Consider the following 23274-nt stretch of genomic DNA (forward strand, 5'->3'; position numbering starts at 1 on the left):
CCCTTCCCTTCCCTTCCCTTCCCTTCCCTTCCCTTCCTTTCCCTTCCCTGTCTCTTTCTTTTCTTTTCTTTTCTTTTCTTTTCTTTTCTTTTCTTTATTCACATTTGGTTAATTTGCCCCAATTCCCATGCATTTTACCAATTATGTACATTTATTTAGTGCATAAACGTGTAACAATTAATATCCAAGTGTAAATGAGCATGCATTTTCTACCACTGTTTTATTCAAGTGTAATGTGTCAACATCAATTTGATATGAAATGCAGAGTGATAGATGGGAATGATAGATCTGAGGTGTACAGTGCAGGAGAGAATCTTGTCAATCTCCACATAGCCTTTCCACAGGGGCAGTATTCACAGCCCTGCTGTAGACATCTCTTTCTGCTCTTGATCAGATATTGGAAGTGCGGCGCTGTGTACACTGAAAGCAGAGAGCTGTCTGACAAAAGCGACTGCAACGCCTGGACAAACATTCCTGTCACCTTTCTTATTTGTATGAAAATGAATCACATTCTGAAAATAAACATAAAGCTTCAAATATATTTTAGTCCTCTCTTTTAGATGTTAAGACCCTTTCAGGACCATAATTTTAGCTTTTATTTGGAGAAGTTGGGATTTAATATTTGCTTCTATTGCAGAGGTTTTTAAAAAGATATTTTCTTCATTTACATTTCAAATGCTATCCCGAGAACCCCCATACCCTCCCCCTGCCCTGCTCCCCAACCCACCCATCCTGCTTCCTGGCCCTGGCAAGACCCAGGGCCTCTCCTCCCAATGATGGCCGACTAGGCCATCCTGTGCTACATATGCATCTAGGGACGCAGCTCTAGGGGATACTGGTAGTTCATATTGTTGTTCTTCCTATAGGGTTGCAGACTCATTCAGCTCCTTGGATATTTTCTCTAGCTCCTTCATTAGGGGCCCTGTGAGTTTTTTAAAAGCTCTCTCTGTCCTTTCACATATTGCTTATTATAACTTTTAAACAAAAAGCTTTCCTTATGTGTCTATGGTGACATTTGAAGTTTTAAAGTAAGTGACCATTATATTTCCCAAGGTTTCAGAATCAAGATTGAATATTGTTGAATCCTCCAAGAAAACATGATAAGCGTTTATGGCTACATTAGCCATTAATGTTATATACATTGTTTGTTTTGTGACAAGTTCCATGCCTATGATTTTACGAAGCCTTACCCAATGTTTAAGAATCAGACTATAGAATATAAATTTAGATGTTTCTATTCACTATAGCTACAAATTCCAATGTAAAGGGGGTGGATTGTTCATCCAGGAAAATCTGCTTTTGAGCTTCCCTAAGATGATGCTGAAATGATGTATTATAAATTCTAAAATGAATTAAAGAAGAACAACACTTGAGATGAAATGTACATGTGTGTGTGTGTCATAGCTAACATGGCAACTGGAATACAAAGCCTTTTTTTCCCTTACATTTTGCCAGCCATAGCATAAATTTCCCACAGAGTACAGGGATTAACAGCCTGTCTCCTATGGGGTGGGGAGTAGGAGTTGAATAAAATGAAGAATCTGCAAATGGAGCTCTGAAATGATGTAGTTAACATTACATATGTAGTTTATTATGGTAACTGGGAACATGTGTGTCATGTTGCTGGGCAAACTGATTCTAAAAGTGGGAGAGTCTAGAACAAATACGCCCCCTAAATTCTGCACAAATTGCATGATCCAAGGAAAAAATTAACAGGTACTACTTTCCCTGAGTCTACCAAGGACGTCCAAATCTTCTCCTAGCCTTCTGTGTTTTCTTGTATTTTTCAGACGTATTTTTCATTTTTTTTTAACTTTAATGACTAATTGTCTCTAGCATGGATGAATGTCTTTACTGTCTTTTAGGCATTATCCATGGATATCATTAAATATCATAAACTTGAAATACTTTCCAAGTGTAGTGGTTTGAATGTGCATGGCCCAGGGAGTGGTGCTATTAGGAGGTGTGACCTTATTGGAGGAAGTATGTCACTGTGGGGTTGGGCTTTGAGACCCTCCTTCTAGCTGCCTAGAAGAGTCAGTCTTCTGTTTGCACTTGGATCAAGATGTAGAAATCTCAGCTTCTTATCTAGCACCATGTCTGCCTGGAAGCTCCCAGTCTTCTTCCCTTGATAATAATGAACTGAACATGCAAGCTAGCCACAGTTAAATGCTGTCATTTGTAAGAGTTGCCTTGGTCATGGTGTCTCTTCACAGCAATGGAAACCCTAACTATGACACCAAGAAAAGAAATAAAGTTTGTCCTTTAATGTATGGATGTGAGACTACAAAGAATGGAAGACATCACACTGCTAAGCAAACCCTAACCTTACCTTTGACATTCTGGCACCCACCCATATTACCACTGAAAGACTCTGCTGTAGTTTTAATCAGTCTACGTGGAAGGAATTATTTGCAAGAGGAAGTATAATGCAAAAGGGAGAGTAAACACAAAAATAGAAATGGCAGCTTAGTTCAAGGCTAAAGACTTGAAGTGGGAACAGGAGGGAAGTGACAGAAAGATATTTGAAATAAGGAATTAATTACACCAAGTGTTAAGAGAAAGAAGCAAGGAAAAGGTTAAAAATAGAGAAAATGGGCTGAATAGGTTATGTTTAGGAACACACACTCATGCATACAGTAACAATCAGTACAAAAAAAAAGGTCATAAATTTGAAGGAGAGTGAGGAATGACATACAGAGCATTTAGAGGGAGGAAAGGGAAAGAAGAACTTATAATCTTGAAGTTTTTCAATAAAAAGAAATAATGAAGAAAATGTGACAAATTACACATACTCTGGCAACAGATACATTAATACAATGAAGTTAATTAAAGTCATACAAATTTATTGACTTTTTCAGGGCCTCATACGACCTTTTCTTTTGATGTCATTGATCTGATGACTTTTGTTTGTTTTTAGCTGTTTATTTCCTTAATTTATTATCCAGCTTAGATTGTCTTACAACAACATACTCTAGAACCTTTGGTCCTTTCACTCCTTACTGGGATTACCACACATTTCTTTGTTTTTGGTTTGCTGTCCACAGCCCAGCTGGATCCACTTCTGGAGAACTCTGAACATCATCCTCTGATCAGAGCTGTTTGGAGGACAGGAGGATTACAGTAGAACATGATCAGCATGGAGAGGAGAATAAGGTGAAGGGTAAATGGATGATGCTCTGGTATTGGTTGTCCTGAAAAACATTCCTAAAAAGATGGACTTATGATCCATCAATTAATCAGCCTCCCATCATCCTTCCTTCATACATTGCTACCAACAGCATTAACATGCAAATGATAGCGAGAACATGAAGAAGAGCTTCCCATGTGCAACAGACAGAATTTCCAACTGGTTACTATACCTTTTCACTTCCCAAAAATGTTGTGCAATATTACTTTAATTTAATTTATTTATTTTCAGTTTTTGAGAATTTCATAATGAGTATTATATTTACATCATTTCTACCCTGCCTCTCTTCTTCCCAATTTCTCTCATGTCCCATTGACTCCTCCTTAAATTCATGATCTCATCTTCAATTATTATTGTTTTATACACAAACACACACACATACACTCACCCTACCTCCACCTCCAATTGAATGATGCTTCCCACAGAGCAGGTTTAGTATTGCTTGAAGTGTACAAGGTTTAGGGTGTCTTCCTGGGATCAACCAAGCTGACATGGCTCTTGTCCCTGGACGAAATTGATTCTTACTCTCGGCAGCATTCTTTTCTACTCTTATAGCTAAGGACAGCCCACTCAAAATTTGTTGGCCTTTTCAACTTCCTGTTTCTGCTGTGGTAGGCCTTTCTCTTCTTTATCCTCTTCACACTTTAATCCATTTTACAAATATTTTTCTTTTTTTTTTTTTTTTTTTTTTTTTTTTTTTTTTTTTTTTTTACAGGGTTTTTTTTTATAGCTCTGGCTGTCCTGGAGCTCACTCTGTAGACCAGGCTGGCCTCGAACTCAGAAATCTGCCTGCCTCTGCCTCCGGAGTGCTGGGATTAAAGGCGTGCGCCACCACGCCCGGCTTACAAATATTTTTCAAGTCAGTCTTCCCTTCAAGCCTCCCTACAATCTACCATGTCATACTTCTTAAACATTTCAGAAGCTTTATCATAGAAACCTCGCTCCTTGAGATCTTTCCACAGTTTAGTGTTGTTTTATTTAGAAACAAATATGCTAATGATGAATGTTAGGTTCCTTACTCTAGCCAAATGGTTCCATGATTGTCTAGACTTATGTCATATTTTTTCACTCTCGAGCATTTTTTTCTACAGCTCCCTGAACCTATATGCCTATTTCTCCGTGAAACCTGATCTCTAAGTGCAAAAGTGCACACACAACTCCACTAGCCTGTGTTCTCTGAAGTGTCACTGATCTTTCCATTTACGTAATCTGTCTTGAAATTTCGTTATTTGCTCACAGTTTGTGATGTTCCAATTGTCTTTGTCTGGATTCCATAGTTGATTAAACGTTTTTGAGAATGAGTCTTCTGAAGAGATTTTATTAAATTTTAATTTAGGCCAACACTAAGACACTTCTAAATTTAGTATCCATAAACAACAACAAAAAAATCTGAGTTTTATTTAAAAAAAAAAAAGCAAGATGCAGAATGCAGATTACAAACTGAACGCCTATTTACAGATTCTGATTAGCTGTGTGAGCTCCCAGAGCTCAGGTGGGGCCAATAGCCAGTTGTGATTAGGTTTTGTATTTTCCTAACACAAATACGCCCACACGCATGCGCAAGTGCGCGCGCGCGCGCGCACACACACACACATTCACACAAATAGTATTTTAAATCCTTGAATGACACAATGGAAATAGCTAAGTAGGCCATTTTCCAGCACACATCATACTTTACAGGTGCTGTCTCTTAACAATTTTCTGTTAGTAAGCATCATAGTGATTTCCCTTATGGTGAACACATTTAATTCATTAAGGCGATTAATACTCTGTACTTCTGTATGCATTTACATCTTCAAAAATATTGCTCCTTTTCCAATATAGTTCAATTTTCTAGCCATAAACTGTTTGACAATTTTCCATTCATTATCTATTGATTAATATGAAGTAGAAGAAAGCAGTTTCATAAGTTGCTGGTAATGAATTTGTATTTAATCAAATGTTATGGTTTTAATATAAGATATACTTTAAATGCTTATGTGTCGAGGACTTGGTCTGCAGTTGGTGAAGTTATTTGGGGCATTGATAGAAAATATAGAATGTGGGGCCTACAGTCGGGAGGGAAGTAAGCCATAAGGGGTGGGTCTTGTGAGTAGAGCCTCTTCCTATCACATTCTTTGTTTCCTGGAACCAGTTAGCTAAGGAATGCCCCCTGTCATGTTTCTACAACTATGATGCTCTGCCCAAGTGCATAAAACAACAACAAAAACAGCAGCAGCAAATGCAAAGGCCAAAATAAAACAACAACAACAAAAATCTATCCCAGACTGAACCTTCTGAAATCAAGAACCAAATACAATCTCTTTTAAGTTGTTCTCTTGGGTGTTCTGGTTACATCTACACAAAAATAACCAACACACCAAAGGTCACAGATTCTACATTCATTTGAAAATAATAAAATTGTGTAAGAGATATACTATCTCTGTAATCTGTAGTGCTTTGTCCCCAGTTATCCAGTGAAACAAAAGAATTTTGGGGGGTGGGGGTGGGGTGCTATGCTGGGCATCCCTCCTGCAGGAGGATGTATTTCAGTGTGATTTTTTTTTCTTTGCAGTAGTGGTGTTCTTTTGAACAGATACTATTTTGCTAGTGTGGAGTTTACTCTGGAATCCGACAAGTCTCCTTTCCTGTCCTGGGTTATTATGTGTGCTTTGCATAATAAAGACAAGTGATTGAAGTACTGTGGGTCTCATTTCTTCATCTGTATATTGAGAAAATCAATGACATCTACTTCAGTAGATTGTTGTGAATGCTGTCATATTATATATGTGCACTAATTTGCCTATTTCTTGACCCATATTATGGTCTTAAATATATTATTAGTATTATTGTATTTATTTCCAACTTAAAATTCACTATAAAGTTAAACCATAAGGTTTAGTAATACACTTTAACTAAGGCTTTTATCTATGTGTATTAAATATATGAAAAAGTATAATTTGTTAAATTGTTTATTGAATTTTAGGTAGTCTTTTCTTTTATGCAGTCTTCAGTATTGTTTTGTATTTAAAATGAGCAAAGTATAACATACACATCATACAGTAAGTTATAATTTTTTGTTTGTTTGTTTGAGACAGGGTTTCTCTGTGTAGCCCTGGCTGTCCTGGAACTCATCCTGTAGACCAGGCTAGCCTTGAACTCAGAAATCTGCCTGCCTCTGCCTCCCACATGCTGGGATTAAAGGCATGTGCCACCACTGCCCAGCTTTTTTTGTTTGTTTTGTTTTGTTTTTGTAATTTATAATTCTTAAAACAAAACAAAACAAAACACCCCCAAAGCCCTTTAAACCTGTGAGATTTGATAGTTTACGAAAGAAAGATAATGCATACTCTCTTCTCATAATATTTGGAACTAAATATTTAAATGCATTAAATAACCTACAGTATTATTTTGCCACATTGACTTGATACATTTCTTTAATGGTATTGCTTTAAAAGACTTGAGTTTTATATTTTAAGTATAACCCAGCATTTGCCAGACAAAATGTACCCCTGGTGCAACAGTGGTATGACTGGTATAGCCTAGTTCACCAAAGCTTACTTTCTTTCTTTTTTTTTTTTAATTAGAATTTCACAGGAAGAATAGACACCTGGTATGGTAACCCTGGTAAAGATCTTCTGGTTGGGGAAGCATAGGCCCTAGGGAAAATGTGTGTGATAAAAAGCTGAGTGTGTTTTGTCAAAGAGATTCCTAATTGCTTACGTTTATATCCATGTTGGTTCAATCTTGTTAGAGAAGTTTCTTAATGTAGCAGTTAGTTGTTAATGCTAGCTCATAGTGGGTCAAAATGGTGAAAGTGAAGGTAAAATTCTTAGCCCTAAATGGATTGTCTATATCACTTCTTCAAGGCTCAAGGCGGTAGGGCAAGAAAGAGAGGATGGAGAGATGTGCCAGAAATAGATGTCTAACATCTAAACATCACATATCTTTTATGGGCAAGAATTCAGTGCAGTTTTGCTTAATTGTACAAGACCCAAGCAGGAATGGGTCAATCAACATTTCATGATGGGTGGGAAATGGGTATGTGAGGTCCCACTCTTCTTGAGGGACTATGAACAGTTAATGGTTGCAGGGGAGTGTCTGTGCAGCCTCAAAGGCATCTTCTGCTGAAGGTTGTAATTGAGGACTGCCTGAGAGACCAAGGATTGCTGGCACAGACAGTGCCAGCCAATTGGGAACTGCTGTTTAGAAGAGATGCTTTCTTGGGACCAATAGGGCATAGGTGGAGGGTATTAAAGGAGCTTGCAGCAGCATTCAGATGAGCATGCTGCTGTGTTTCTCACCTGCTCCTGGAGTCTGTGTCATTGACTCTGGGCCACCTCAGGCCACCTCACCTCCAGCCCCCAAGGGCAGGTAGGGTCATTCCAGGGCACAGGCAGCAGGGGAAGATGTGGATGTTTTTCTTTAGTGGTGTAGTTAGAGGTTAACTTCCTGTGTTCCAGTAAATAACCTTTTACCCACAATCCTGTAAACCACTCTAATTAAACTTAGTTGGTCACATACAAAAAGAGATATGAAATTATGAGGGGAACATATCTGTAAGAAGATGGTTTTTGGTGGAAGAGCGAGATGGGTGAGGCAGGTGGAATGGGAGATGAAACTGGCTAACATTCATCATCAACATGTTTGAAACTATCAAAAATAAAATTAATTAGCCAATTAATTATAAATGGTCTAGTGTAGCATCGTGATTCATGTCTTGTCTGCTGGGCCTGTATTTGTGAGCACACATCAAGAAGACACATGAGTCCTTAACTCTATTGTGCAGAAAACATACAAATTTGATGAATGAGGAAATGGTGACCACAGAAATTGGACTCCTTGTATTCTGTTGGTGGGAATGTAAAAAGGGCAAGCCTCCTTGGCAAGTATTCTGCTAATTTTCCAAGGTAGTAAATATGGGTTGGCACATTCAATTGTATATATTACACATTTGAATTTATGCCATGAGAAACAAAAATGTAGCTTGGTGAAACTCTCTACATAAATGCTCATAGAAGTATTATTGAAAATGTCCCAAGATGAAATCAATGTAGGACTGATAATTCATATAGTGGAGTATTACTCAGCAATGTAGAAGAATGGTGATACCTATCACCATACAGATAATCCTTGAACCATTCTAAATGTATAAAGTACAAGAGATCGTGATAATATAAACACACACACCACACACACACACACACACACACACAGACACACACACACACACATATATATATATATATATATATATATATATATATGCCTGAATACACAAATGTATAGATTACAAGAGGACTAAATATAGAAGTGGGTGGGAAGAAATGGGGAATAATTTTTTTTATTAACATAGAGTTTCTTGTGTGTGACAGGGAGATAGGTAACCAAGAAAATCTAAATATATATGGCAATGCATAAAGAAATTCGTAACAACTGTTAATATGTGTTTAGATAAGAATTTGAAAAGTGACTTTAATTTTAATGTTGTTTGTAGCTCTTAAATATTTTAAATCATCAACTAGGATGTTTCAAAAGGGAAGAATATACTAGAATATTATATCTCAATAAAATGTCACATAAAATGACCAACCGATATTCTAGTCCACAAAGAGTTGAATTCATTTCTTAAATAAGAACCTCATGAATATGTTCAGGTTTCAAGTTAAAAGCAGTAGAAATAGGTATTTTCATGTGTTCATGTAAATCATCAAAGTGTAAGTGTGCTCCCTGAAGAAACACGTTAGCTCACACACTGAGCTTAAATTATAACCAGGCTTAATTCATTCCAGGTTCATTCTCATCAAAGAATCAGCCGACCAAAATGTCAAAATAAACATTTAACTACTAAGTGAACAAATTAAACTTCCTTATGATTTAATTGCACCAGTGAGTATTTCTTTTTGGAATGTGTTTCTGCTTTGATACATTTCAATATACATCATGAATTATGTTGAAGGATGGCATTTCAGCATGTGTGTGAGTATGTATATACATATGTATTTTCAAACTGCATTGAAATGTTATTTAAAATATATATGCATGTGTACATATGATCATTCCAATTTCTATGTTTATGTGTGTATATTCAATACAGAGAGGCATATTCCCAGAAGCCCCATGCAGCATATTCATATTGTGGGATGTGTATTTGCCAACTAGTTTCAGAAATTAGCAGAAATAAGTCTCTGCCTCTGCCTTGCTCCATTCTACCTACACATGTGAATGCACAAATAGTTGATAATGTTTATTCATCGTGTCATATAGCAATAGTGTATAAGGGTGTATATTTTGATTATATTGCATTTTTCCACCACTGGAGTTCTTCTGAGGTATTTTAGAGTTTTTTTTGTGGTTAGAAGCTGCAGACTCACAGTGATCAACACTGAAAAGAAAACCCGACAAAAACAAAACTGAACAGAACCCAGTCCAAATCTTTCCTATTCTTTTGCATTGCAGCACAACATTCCCCCCAAGTTTGTTTATTTCCCATCAAATTATTTTACAGTGCTAACTTATAATGTAAGGTCTTAAGGGATGTCTCAATGGGTAAGAGTGCACACTGTTCTTTCAGAGGCCCTGACTTTTATTCTCATCATTCAAAGTGAGCAGATTACATTTTCCCATAATACCAAATCCAGGCTATTGGATGCCTCTTGTCAACTTGGGAATATGCACTTATGTGCACATACCCCAATACCATAGATGTATAAATAAAAAGTACAAAAAATTAAAGCTTGTTTCCCTACCTTGTTGATAATCTGATGCGATATGAGGATGTCCCTTTTTAAAACTCATTTTGTCTCCAAAATTTTTTAAAAAAATATTTCCTTAACAAATTCACATAGTCATTATGTTGTCTCTATATTTTCATCACTCATTTTAGCTTCAGTTATCTCTGGATATATGTTTATTAAGCCAGTTGAAGCTGGTTTGAAGATGCACACCACCATTCCTCTTACAGATATTTGAACATCATCATTTATAGCTTTTCTTCCATTACTCCTGCTGGAGCTTCACCCTTTCCCTGCCTATCACAGATGCTAAGAGGCATTTGTTATAATTACTCACTTGCAATAAGATGTAAATGTGTGTGTGTGTGTGTGTGTGTCTGTGTGTCTGTGTACGTGTGTGTGTGTACATATACATGCACATGTGCCTGTGGGAACACTCCCTTATCTTTAGGTAGAAACATAATTGTAGGAATAAAATGGCAGCATATACTTATATACTGAAATGTTGTATATCCAGGAAGGATTTTTAAACAGCATTTAACCAGAAATGTAGTGACAGCTTCTTTACTGCTTAATAGAAACATGACTTGGGTGGGAAGTACTTATTAGAAAATAAATGTTCATTTTCAAAATGGGGTACAGATTACTCTTACCTGAGCAAGTTGAATCTACAGATGGGCTGTTGGGCAGGAAGTACACTGTTCTCCAGCTCAGATACTTCCAGAAACTGTGTGAAAAGCCTCATTTCTATGGCAGATTTGAAATGTGATTATCACAAAGAAAACCTCCCTGTGTGTACCAACAAATGACACTCAAGACGAGTGCTGTAAGGACCAAGGGCAGTAGAGGGTACTGATGACATGGCTTCATCATCAGAGGTGCTTGCTCACCTGATGCTTTGATTCCATCCATGGATATTATATAATCGCAAGAGAATTGACTCCCAACAGTTTTTCAATGAGTGCCACACACATGTCTGGGACCATTATGACAACACACACACACACACACACACACACACACACACACACACACAATTGGAGTTATCTTACACAGAAGATATTGCTCATCCCAGAAACCACAAGTTGACAAATATGAAGCTCAGTGCACAGAGTGGAATGTCTCCCCTTAAGGTTTTTTGGTCAGGGGTGTCCTAGAAACTCCATACACAGCACAGACTATTGCCATTGCATTTGCTTATCTACCAGAACTTGATGATGAGACTTTACTGTTGAAGCTTCTCTGTACTTTAGCCACAGAACATGGAGAAATCAAGGTAGCACTCGCTAGGAAGATTCCTATGTTCTGGTTAGCATTGACAGTACTGGGCAGTGCTACATAGTCTATGAATGGAAAAAAATCAGCAGCAATCTTACCCAGCTTTGAACTATATATGTAGTACATATCTCCATGTACTATGTATGTAATAGTCATGACTAGGATCCTCAGTCCCTGAACACGTGGAAGAAAAGTTATCAAGCCTCTGACAGAAATTAATCTTGGGGCATTAATACAGAATGGTCATACTGACATGTTTTTCTGGATAGAATTAGGACCCAGTGCATTCTATACTCCATTTTGATTTCATGTTGCTTCGTCAGTCATATTTATCTATGATCTTTTTATTTTTATAAAGAAGCAATATTTGTGAGTCAATATCTGGCTTTAATTGGACATTTTTTTCTGGTTCCCAGAGCGGCAAATTAGGAAAGCATGAATTCCTAACTGCGCTGTGTTATCTGGCTAGAGTATCTCTCCTCTCACTTGATCTTGATGTGCTTCTACTCGTATACTAAGGCTAGAGTGGGAACTTACTGATTCTTCTATGAAGTCTTCTAAACATCCCATCTAAATTAGCTTGTCCTCCATTAGAAATCCTTAATGTATTGTTTAGATTTTTTTTTATAGCAGTCAATAGTGTTTTGTAATATTTGCTTGGACCTGAACTTTGTTGCATAAATATGAAATGAATAAATCATGTGGGTTGTCTAGTTTGAGCTTATGTTATGGTAAAATTGTCCAGATTTGTCTAATCCTTTTAGCTCCAACCAATATCTCTTGTTACATTTTATACGCACTTACAACTGACTAGGGAATGTCACATTTAATAGTTGATATTTGTTGTCAACTTGATTAGATTAAAAGATTTTAGGAATTGAGAAACACTCCTCTCTGTGCACATCCCAAGAGGATTGATATATGGAACTCTGTGTTTAGGAGAAAGACCCTTTGGGGATGTAGGTAGCTCTACATGTAGGCGACAGTTGGTAGTCAGATGGAAGGAAGGTAAAAGAAGGCAGAGTGAGCACAACTCTGAATCCTGTTTGTTTTTCTGAGTGAGTGTGTGTAGGCTACAGACACGGGGTGTGGAGATCACAGGAGACTACATGTTCCTTAACCGTTCAGTGTGGACTTAACACCCATGATCATTCAAGCAGTATTCATGACTTTAGTCCCTTGATAGGGACTGTTGATACACCTAGTTTCTCACATTAGGCAACTGCTATGTTCTCTGCCTCTAAGTACAGATAGCTTCTGTACCTTCCCAATACCTATCATGTAGGCCAATCCAACAAATCCCCTTCTTATTATACTTATGTCCTATTAATTCTGTTTTTCTGAAGAACCCATATTAGTACAACCACTAAATGTTTGATGATTCATCCAGTAATACTTCTTGATGTCTCTAACTTTCCTGTACTTTGGACATGAATCATTCCAAAGGAAATAACAGGGCAATTAGAAATATCTTATGACTGTCCTATTGCAGAAAGTTGTAGATTTTATTTAGCTCCAGAGGAGGTGTAAGTGAAACCTGAAGAACAAGATAAGGGAAAGTAAGCCAGTGAGGTGATAGAGGCTCTGGTGGGAATGGCTGGATTTGAGACCGACAGAGCAGAAGGTCAAAATTATATTTAGAGCCAACGTTGACATCTATTGCTTGAGCAGAAAGATCTTGAACTGATATAGAGGCATTCAGTGCTTTTCTTTTAGTCTCATTATTTTCTATTCTAACTATCACCATTTGCCATTTGGCTTTCGAACATTTGTTTTTGTCACTTGTCTGCTCAATTTATTCTGATTGCCTGCTATATACCAGGATCTGTTTTATATTATTGTAGAGGTAGATATGCTCCATAGTATTGTGGGGTAGTCTAGGAGTGGTGGCCATGAAAGGCAGACTCGGTGAGGTGAACATATTTAAGTACAACACTACAGCTATGTGCTCTTCTTCCTCAGTGCCATTCACCATTCTTGTGCAGACTTATTTTCAGGCCAGAAAGAAAAGAAAATGATTGTAAACAGAATCGGGTTTATAAAGTTCATAAAACTCAAAAACAAAGCAAAATCCTAAACCTTCTTTCCCTAAAAAATTAAAGTGAGTGCCTCTTCTGTGTGCTCTTGGTTTTGAGTGTCACAGACTGGAAGGATAAGTGGTATAACGGGTGATTGTAGTGGTGTGTTCTGAAGACAGGGGAAGGGGCAGGGATTTGTCTTCTTCCTGAGAGTTGGTCCATCATGTAGATGTGGGAGGAAATGACAGTCTTGTGTTTCTTGGGCAGGATTAGACACTTGAAGAACTTTGATTGGGAAAGTGGTGTAAGGTGTTAAAAATCTCACTGCTTAGCTTATAACAATGGCTTAGGAGAACCCAGAGATAAATTGTTATTCTGAAGTTTGAGTTTTAAAAGCAAGGCAAGGGGCAAGAAGAAGTATTCCCCAGCCTCCTCACCCTGCATTAGCAGTTCTTGTGTTAGAATCGTGGCCTGGCCAGACAGATCAAACCAGGCCAGGCCAGTTCCAGATGAAATAGGTTTATTGTGGAGGAAAAGGGCAAAAGGGGGTGAGGAAGATAAAAAGGTAGAGAGCTAAGGAGGTTCTGCCTTTTATTTGGGCTGTGACATAACCTCTCTCACATAATGGTGGGAGGTGGACCAGGTAGACACTGGGAATGTATGGCGATTGCCATAGTAACAGATATGAGGGTCCCTTTCACCTATGGGTGACATCACTGTCATCGCTAGACTCAGAGGTGACCTGGCAGTAAAGCTAGTTCCAAATGCCACCAGCCTACCTCAACCAAATCTTTGTTGTGCAAGATAATGCTTCGTCATCAGCTAAAAGCAACCTTTAAGTCTTACCATTACATAAAAAAATACCAGCACGGGGCAATCCATTTATGAGAAAGCCATTAGATTTTGTTCAGAGCCACCCTGTGACAGTTTTGATAGTCCAGGAGCCATTGTGTTTAAATAATTAATGAATTAGAGTGTAACGGGGGAGCATAGAGATCCAGCTATAGGAATTGGTCCCCAGAGACAGATCACAGAGGATGGAGTGCAAGGTGCTACAGAACCAGTTGAAAAGTTACAACAGTCTTTCCGTGGGTGAGGATAAAACACTGTATTTTTATGTTTTGTGAGTTTATATACTTTGGATTTTTCCAGATCTTTAGTTTTATATTAGTTATGTGGTCCTGCATCACTTTGATGTTGCCTACTAACTCCTGTCTCTGAAGTTCTTTACCTGCCATTTGTAAATTACTTCTAAATTGGAGACTGAATGTCATGACACAAGCTTTCATTTATCATATGTGTAGGTTCGTCACATGTTCAATCTAAACAGAGACCGATTTCTTACAATAATCTAGCTAGTCAACCGATCATCAAATATTTATTGATTGCCTAAAGGAGAGGTCAATAAACTTGCTCTATTGACCTGTTGACTTTTGTATGGTGTGCAATCCACAAGAACTATTTTTATGTTTAAAATGGTTGAGAATAGAAAGCCCAATATTATTTTGTGGCATACACAATTATTTGAAATATAGATTCTAGTGTAACTAAATACAACTATATTGAAATCAGCCACTCCCAGTTTTTTTTAATGGTATCTGTGACTGATTTGTGTTGAAAAAGTAGGGTTATTAGCTGCCAAAGAAATTGCATGACTTGTAGAAGTCGAAAGAATTGAGTATCTGCACTTTTCAGATGTAAACAATCTAGGTATACTCTGTGACCTGAGTGGGAGGAGAAATGTATTCTTGCATCTAAGTATGGAGAGAATACTGGCAGATTCCTTGCCCTGTAAGGGCTGCTAAGTCAGGTCCAGGGATCCCAAGGTAAAAGTAGAAAACAAAGAGGGCAGAAGAGATGGCTCAGTCTTTAGCAGCACACACTGCTCTCATAGAGGATCAGAGTTTGATTCCTAGTATTGATATGGGCAGCTCTTTGATGATCTGTTTCTTCAATTGTTGGTGTTCTGAAGCCCTTTTCTGGCCTCTGTGAACATTGCCCTTCATGTTCAAAACCACACACACACACACACACACAACATTAAAAATAATTTTTAAAAAGTTGGAAAAAGGGAAACAAAGGAGAGACACAACTCAAACTGGAATAATATGGCATATATCTGAGCTCTAAAGATATTTCCGAAAAATTCACAGTACAATTCTGGTTTCTCAAGGGAAAAAAAAAAATCAACCTTGGCTTTCATATCTTTCTCATGCTTTGCAGAGGGCTTTTTAAATTTATTTTTTAAACATACCTGTAAATTAGTGAGTGGGAAGGTGGTGGTATGCATATACCCATAGATGCTTTTGTTTCAGCTGAGCTACTTAAAAAAAAAAACCTTTAATATTGATATTCACAGAAAATGACAGGACTAGGCAGATTGTTTGGCTGAACTTCCTTCTGAGATTCATTTGGAATGAAACTGAATAAAACCAATAGTGCTAATGAGTGATAGGGCTATCAATAGTTCATTCACACTAATTCTAATGTGTTAGTATTAATTTGGATAGCCAAAATAAACATGCTTTCAAAACCATTCCTGGTTATTATTATTATTATTATTATTAAATTTTCTAATAGAAATGTGTGACTAAAGTAGTGTTTGGATCACAAAGACTTGGATTTTATATCCTACATATGCATTTTTTGCATGTCCATAGTAAATGATCATTTTAAAATACTCCCTTGCTCTCTAAAGAGGAGAGAACAAGTGATCAGCATTTTATGAGACTCTTAGAAGGCGATCTTTCAAGGTTGTATTCACACTTAGTGTCAATCAGTCATTGATATTAACAAAACTTGTCTTTAGAAGAGGCAAAAATGTAATATCACATAAATGATCATTATATATTATATATCACAAACCCCATTTGGCCCCCCAAAAGAACTTTCTTCATAAAGTCCACTGAATCTGACTGATCATAAAAGTCATTTCCAAGTGTCTCAGAGATGCAGACCTTTGACTCCTACTCTCACCTATGAGTAAGAAACATTGAAAGAAGCTATGCACATCTGCATGAGGAATGACAACAGACCCTACCCCACACTCAGGCCTGGAAACCACTAAACTCAACAAACGTGTGAAACTGCTGTGCTCCAAAGAAAACTTCGTTTTGGTACACAATCTAAGCAGAACAAATGAAGGTATCCTTCATAAGCTAACATTTTATAAAACATAAAGTTGGGTGGTTCATATACGTCTATAAGGCAAGCTGCCCGTTGTTTATTCTATACTAATTAAAACCAGAATCAGCCCTTCAGTATATTACAGCACGGAACTTCCTTTCATTGAGAATTGAGATTTCTTTTTACTTTTTTCTCAAGTGTTCTGTTTTTACTTCATCAAAGCCCTGCCTCTCATTCTACTTCAGACCCAAGCCCTCATGTTTCCTAGACTGGAGCTGAGAGCACTCTTATTGAGAAGAGAGAAACATTTAGAATAATAGGAGTTGTTATATGCACAGTAACAAATGAAATACATCTTTGGTAAATAACTCCCACCAGAAATCTTATATTCCAGGCGTCTATGCATATACCTTCATATAACAACTTTTGCGTTCGTAAAACATTCATTGAAGGCAGCTCTGCAGTTTTATAGAAAAACAACGTGCCAGGGATGCGAGAATCTTGCCAGTTCTGTGAAAAATGACACCAATTAAAGCTTAAATTGCTTGTTTTCTCATAAGGTACATATTTTCATAACTTTGAAATCAAATAATTGCTGCTTTTATATTAAATACAATAAAACAAAAAGGATGCTAGTTTAGAGGAACTGCTACAAGCATTTTAATATAATTTTCCCACCATTTAAAGTCACAAAATATGGAAAACAAGTCAAGTATGCAAAGTTCCAAGGAGATAGAGAAACTCCTTCAGATTATTGCATCATTTGTCTTTTGTGTCAGGAAATATGTGTATGATTTCATTGTTTGATTAAATGCCAAAAAAGGCACATTGCTCTTATCTAACTGATTACAGATTTTATTCATATGAAAAAGTATGTTAATGCTTTACCATTAGGATTCTTATTTTTTCTCTTTTCTTTTTTCATTTTGAAACATGCAATTTCTAAAAAAAAAACATAAAAACAAAACAAAAAACTTTTAACTACATAGACTTGATTTCTTGAGCTTGTGTTAAACAGTACAAAGCACTCAAATGTTTCCCAATGCAACTGAGTCCCTAATGATGTGTATGTGCAACATGAGCAAAACTATATTAGCTGTCTGGCTAGAGTGGGTCTGTATAGATGGCAATGTATAAGATCTAAAGTGTAACAATCTTCAAAAATATCAGAGCGAAGGCTTTATCATGTTGAGTCACCTAAAAGCAAAAGATTCTTGATGTGTGTCTCAAGGGCATTACTAATCATAGAGGAAAATAGAATTTAAAATCTGAATCATCTGTGTCAGAAGACCGTATATGCCATTTTAATAACATCTAGTAATTATATGATAATTATTTGGTATATATTTATATACACCAAGCTTACATTAGGCAGACATATTATTGTTTTCACAGACAACATAAAATACTAATTACTAAGCTTGTGATATTTATTGAAGGAAAAGTAGAGAGCACTGTCCCAATGATGCTTTTGTTTGTTTCCAGGGGTGCCTGAGTGACAGCTATGGTTTCACAGAGATACCATGGGCTTCTCATGGCATAAACTAGCTGTCTGCATTAATAATAAGCTTGTGCAGAAGCCAATTTGAGGCTACATCGAGGGATTTCAAGGTCATTTGCCAATGGCCTGGCCTCCATTAACTTCTTCGGTAGAAGTCCCAATGATCCTTATTTTGGCCTTGAGTGTGGGTTATCAAAATCACCCCTCTTAATATTTCCACATAAATAGCTTGTTTCCTTAAATAGTCATTATGTCCAGTGGGGACAGTTTCTGAAAGCTTTTCAGTTCGATAGAAAAAAAATGCATTTGAAAAAGTCTGTTATTTTAAAATATATCTATATTTGGAGAAAGAAAAAATTTTAAATGCTCTGAGTATTTAATTAGGAGACATTAAAGGCAGCTAAATATTCTCCTTTCCATGAGTAGCATGAAGTGATATAAAACAGTAGATTGCAGACTGTCAGACTGGTAAAAGTCAATTAAAGAATGTGGAGTACGCCATTATTCTATGTCCATGTTCACAGGGTGATTTTGTTTTTGTTTTTTATAAATGTCTTTCAGTTGTTTAATTTTTCAACTGAAAATTTTATGTCTGTCCTCAGAATGTCACTTCTTTTACATTCTCTTTTTAAAATCTCCCACCCAATAAATTGTTGTTATTTACTTTAAAATTTATAAAAAAAGATTTTTAGGATAAAGGGTTTGGATGAGGTGAGTGAGAAAGACGGACAAAGGAGAACTAGGTCTTATTTATTGTGTTATTTAAACCTGAGTTACATTACACCATCTTATATTTAAGAGGCAGCCTGCTAATGCAAGCAAGGGTGTCTCCTGCAACGAGACAGAGATTAATGCCATGTGTACCGATGATGCTCCCACCACAATTCAGAGTTCTGTGGCGCCATGACGCCCCTGTTTTATATGGTGGTTTGCCAAGAGAAAATTACTTAAACCAATTGTGAATGCATTCCTTTTTTTTTTTTTTTTTGCTTTTTATACAACCGCATTTATGTAAGTAAATAGTATAATGAATATTTTTGAAATGATCCATCATTTTGAATTCACCTAGTTTGTATAAATTGCAATGCATTGTTTTTTTTTTTTTTCTCTTGCAAGACTTTCACATGGGAATGTTCAATTTTTCTCCCCACTATGAAAAAGATTTCTCATAGACAACCAACCACAACTGGAATAGATTCTTTTAAACATATTGTAATGTGAGAATTTTCTTCAGCTGGAGGGTGTTTTATTCTTTAAATTGGAAGCCGTTGTTCCTCAGAACCAAGATGACATTGTGATGCATGGTGTGCTAGCCACTCACATGCAGAAATTGATATGCTTCAAATATGATCCAATATCGGAATGCTCTGTGGCATTTGAAACTCCTTCAGTGGTTCAGGTTTGCAGACTGGATAACTGGAATTACCTGTTGCACGTCCATATGGAGCTGAAAATGTAGAAGACTGAATTTGCATCCACTTTTTGTTTTTTTTTTGTTTTTTTTTTTTTGTTTTTTTTTTTGCTAAAGATGGCAAATTTAGCAACCATTAACTTTGGAGTGGGAATGTATATATCAGAAAACTGTCACTTCAAACAGGCAACAACTAGTCCAGTTTACTCATGAACAGTATAGAAGACAGTGAGTATGGAAACTGCGTATTACTTCATTTCTCCTCAGAGAGCAGCTTCCCCCTAGAAAAACAGAGCTGCATTCATTGATAGGAGGTTTTGGTGAACACTTTTTTCAGGATTCATTCATTTTATTTTTCCAAGGAGTGATTCAGTTTTATCATACAATGGAAATGGGCATACAGGCACAAATTTACAAACACTAAGTAAGCATTTGCCTATTGAGGTTTTTAATAACAGCATCAAATGAACATGTAAATTTTCAAGGAAAATTTAATTTGTGACTTATATTTATGACTTGAACAACATTTTGGATCCCTTTTCTTTGCCCTTTAGGATGAGTCTGCTTTATTAATTTAGTATTTTTTTAAATGAATGACAGTATCTATTTCATAGGCTGTTTCATTTGTATATAAGATACTTCACACAAAAGACTGGGTATCGTGGTTAGCACAGGATGGGTCCCCCTGCACTTGCTCCTTTGCCTCATTTGCTGCCCGTTCCTTACCTTTTACCCGAGATGGGCAAGTACTGAGTAAATGAAGTTTTACTGTTGCCTTGAGCCTAAGAAATCATTTGTGGGGAACAAGCAAATTACCTGATATTTGAGATGTAGCATTTTGTTACTTAGAGAATAAATGTTGATTCATTATTAACCAAAATAACCCAATTACTTAGAGGGTCTGACACATATTCTTGAGTCTACATCCTGAAGACTCAGGGGCACATACAGAGACATGCTTCAGGATGCTTACCCTTGTGTTTCTTTTTGTTCAACCAATCTCCCCTTCATTGATTATTGATTTTTTTTTAACTTTTCACCTCATTCATATATTTCATTGGTAATATGACAACAGTAGGTTCATATAAAAAACAATACTGCTAAAAACATTTGTTGAACATCCAATATGCTTCATTTTCAATGTGAGGAATTCTTAGCATATCACTATAAATCTCAAACCTTTGTCTTTCGAGAACTCAGAGTGTACTTGATTCGATGCCAAGATAGAATATATGTTGCAGAGGACTGACTGCCTTGTCTGGCTCCAGTGGGAGGGTATGTGCCATAGTCTGGTAGAGACTTGATGCCCCGGAGAAGGGAGATGCCAGGGGGCACCATCCCAGAGTGCAGGGGAAATGGGGTTGGGAACTCTGGGAAGGGAGACCTGCAGGGTGCAACATTTGGGATGTAAATAAAAAATAAATAATTTTAAAAAGATTCTAAGTGATATGGAATAGTGAAAATAGGCAAAGTTCCATAGATTACTTCACAATTCTAAGCATGAATTTCAACTCTGAGCCAGTCTTATTTCAAGAGACTTGATGTGCCAGGGTGAGGAGATACCCAGGGTGCCCCACCCACTCAGTGGAGAAGGGAGGCAGGGGAAAGGGTTGTGGGAGGAGGTGATTAGAAGAGGCAGAGTGAACAAGATGTAAAGTGAATGAGTAAAAATAATAAAAACTTTAAACACACAGAAATGGCATAGTTTATAAGTTTGCAAAGTCTTTGTGGGGTTCTAATTAGCAATATAGTTGCAAATGAATAAAAATCTGTACATTCACTGAAGCATCATGTATATGCCAGCTCTCCATGAATACAACTCAAGAGTGAAAATAAATATCTAGCTTCTACTCTGGAGGTTCAGCCATATAGATTATGTTCACTCAGCATTAGAATTTAGACTTCCTCATTAAGCTAATCTTGATGTTTCTCATGATGTATAGCTTTACATTATGGTGGTTTAGCTACGATCTTTATCCCATGCTGACCTTGATCTTCCTCTGGATATTTCCTGTTTTCTAACAAAGTGTGTCGCATAACAGTTACGTGAAACCAAATGAGATAACTGAAAGGAGGCAGTATTCTGGATTTCACAGTAGAACAGTGAATGAGCTGAGGCCAGGCTGTCTGATTCCAGTTCCATCATAGCCACTAATTGGACATACATCACATGCCTTCATTATTATTGTACTGCAGAATGGGGATTCATTGGTCAAGCCGCAATCCTTGTGACCATACTGGATTACCTTTGAACTTTCAGAGCAATCCTACTGATAAAATGGTCTCAGCTGTTGCCAGCCGAGGCTTGGCTTCTAAAATGCAACATTGTTTACTGGGGGTGAGACTTTAAAGTGAGCTCACAACAGATGATCAGCCTCTCTGTCTTTCACCAGCAGTAAACATCTCATGGCAGTGAGAAGTGGCTGGACCCTCCAAGTGTGAATCACAGCTCTTAGCTCCAGAGAGCTCTGTTTTGTTCCCATCGTTTGTCTGCAGCTTTCAGCTGCCTCCTATTTGTGCAACATTTGCTTAAAGAGAAGGTATGCACAGTTGATTTCGGACAAGGATTTCTCTATAACGCAAATCTACATATAAAAGAAGCATCTTTGCCCTCAAAGTCTTTGAAATATTAACATTTTATTCACTGTCATATACAATTCAGCAGTTTGAACTCAAGTGGCTGTTTGGAGAGTGTCTTTAGAAGTTTCAGGATTGTGCCACATGCTTTGTAAACATGAATTTCCCAAGACTTGCAAGGTCATGGATCTAATCTATGACCCTGTGTCATGATAATTTTGGCAACTTTTCCATGCCCATCTTGGACCATCCCCTATGCTCATGTATGCCACTTCAGAGCTGGCTCACCAACTGTGCGTGGTCCTGCCTCTTTTCTGTGAGAGTAAACATTTCATCAAATAAAAACATTTTTCCAGCTAGGGTTTCCTTGGCGAGAGTTAAAATAAAAGCTTTCCCGTTATATAATTAAGGCAGAGACAACTATAGACACACTCAAACTCCTTAAAATGTTCATTCTTATCACAGCCCTTTTTGGCTCTCACTGGAGCCTAAGACACTGTCCCTCCTATGTGGACTTCAACAACTTTGATCTCTCATCCAGTTGCCTTGGTTTATCTTTCACTTCACGTCGTGTTCCATCATTCCATCATTATCCTTAAATTTCCTATTGATGTATTATTTTTATATAAAGAAATAGAAATTGGCCAAATGAATCATAATTGAAACCATTTTTCTCAGTGTCCAGTTCCCTACTTGAGAATGGTGTTCTAACAATTATCACACAATTTATCATTTCATTTACTAAGTTCATCATTAGGGAATCTGAAGTACTCAGGTAATAAGAAATTCTGATACCATTTCTACTTCTCCTTCTCTCAAAATATTTATAGAGGTAATTAAACTCAAATTGTATCCAAGGCACTATGCAGTTATTATTAAAATGTTGTGAATATTTTTTTCTCTTGCGAGTATGAACCTAGTGTGTTTCATGTGTTTAGAAAGTATCCTGCTCTTATGATACATCCCCTGACCTGTTATAAGTAATTTAAAAGTGTTGGTGTATCTTAGAAGTATAGGAAAAGCATGCATTTGGGAAGGGCAAAAAGGCAGAGAACTATCTGTTCCAGTATAGGTGGTTTCCACAGCATTTCCTATAGCTGTCTGCCAGATAAATTGGAAAGAGATTGCCCAGAGGGAGCAGAGGCAGTAGAGACACCAAGCAGGGGGGCATGGGGTAGGGTGGCCCTGTGGTGCTGCAGTTCAAGATCAGCAGACAGATCTTGCTCAGCAAAACAATGAAGGCTTACTACAAGAGGCAGTTTGTAAATAAGGTAGGTTTGATGAGCAGTTCCTGCTCAGTTGTAGATGGGGCATAAGGGCACAATGGTGTCCAGAAAGAAATGAGGAATAGTTTCCCAAGGGACCATACCTTCTCCTTCCATTAAGGCATTTGTTATTGAATGGAGGGAGAACTTGCAGTCATACCGATCAGAAGAATCCTCAGAACTCTGACCATGGCA

The sequence above is a fragment of the Mus caroli genome, chromosome 2, assembly GCF_900094665.2.
Source record: "Mus caroli chromosome 2, CAROLI_EIJ_v1.1, whole genome shotgun sequence".
Taxonomy (NCBI): domain Eukaryota; kingdom Metazoa; phylum Chordata; class Mammalia; order Rodentia; family Muridae; genus Mus; species Mus caroli.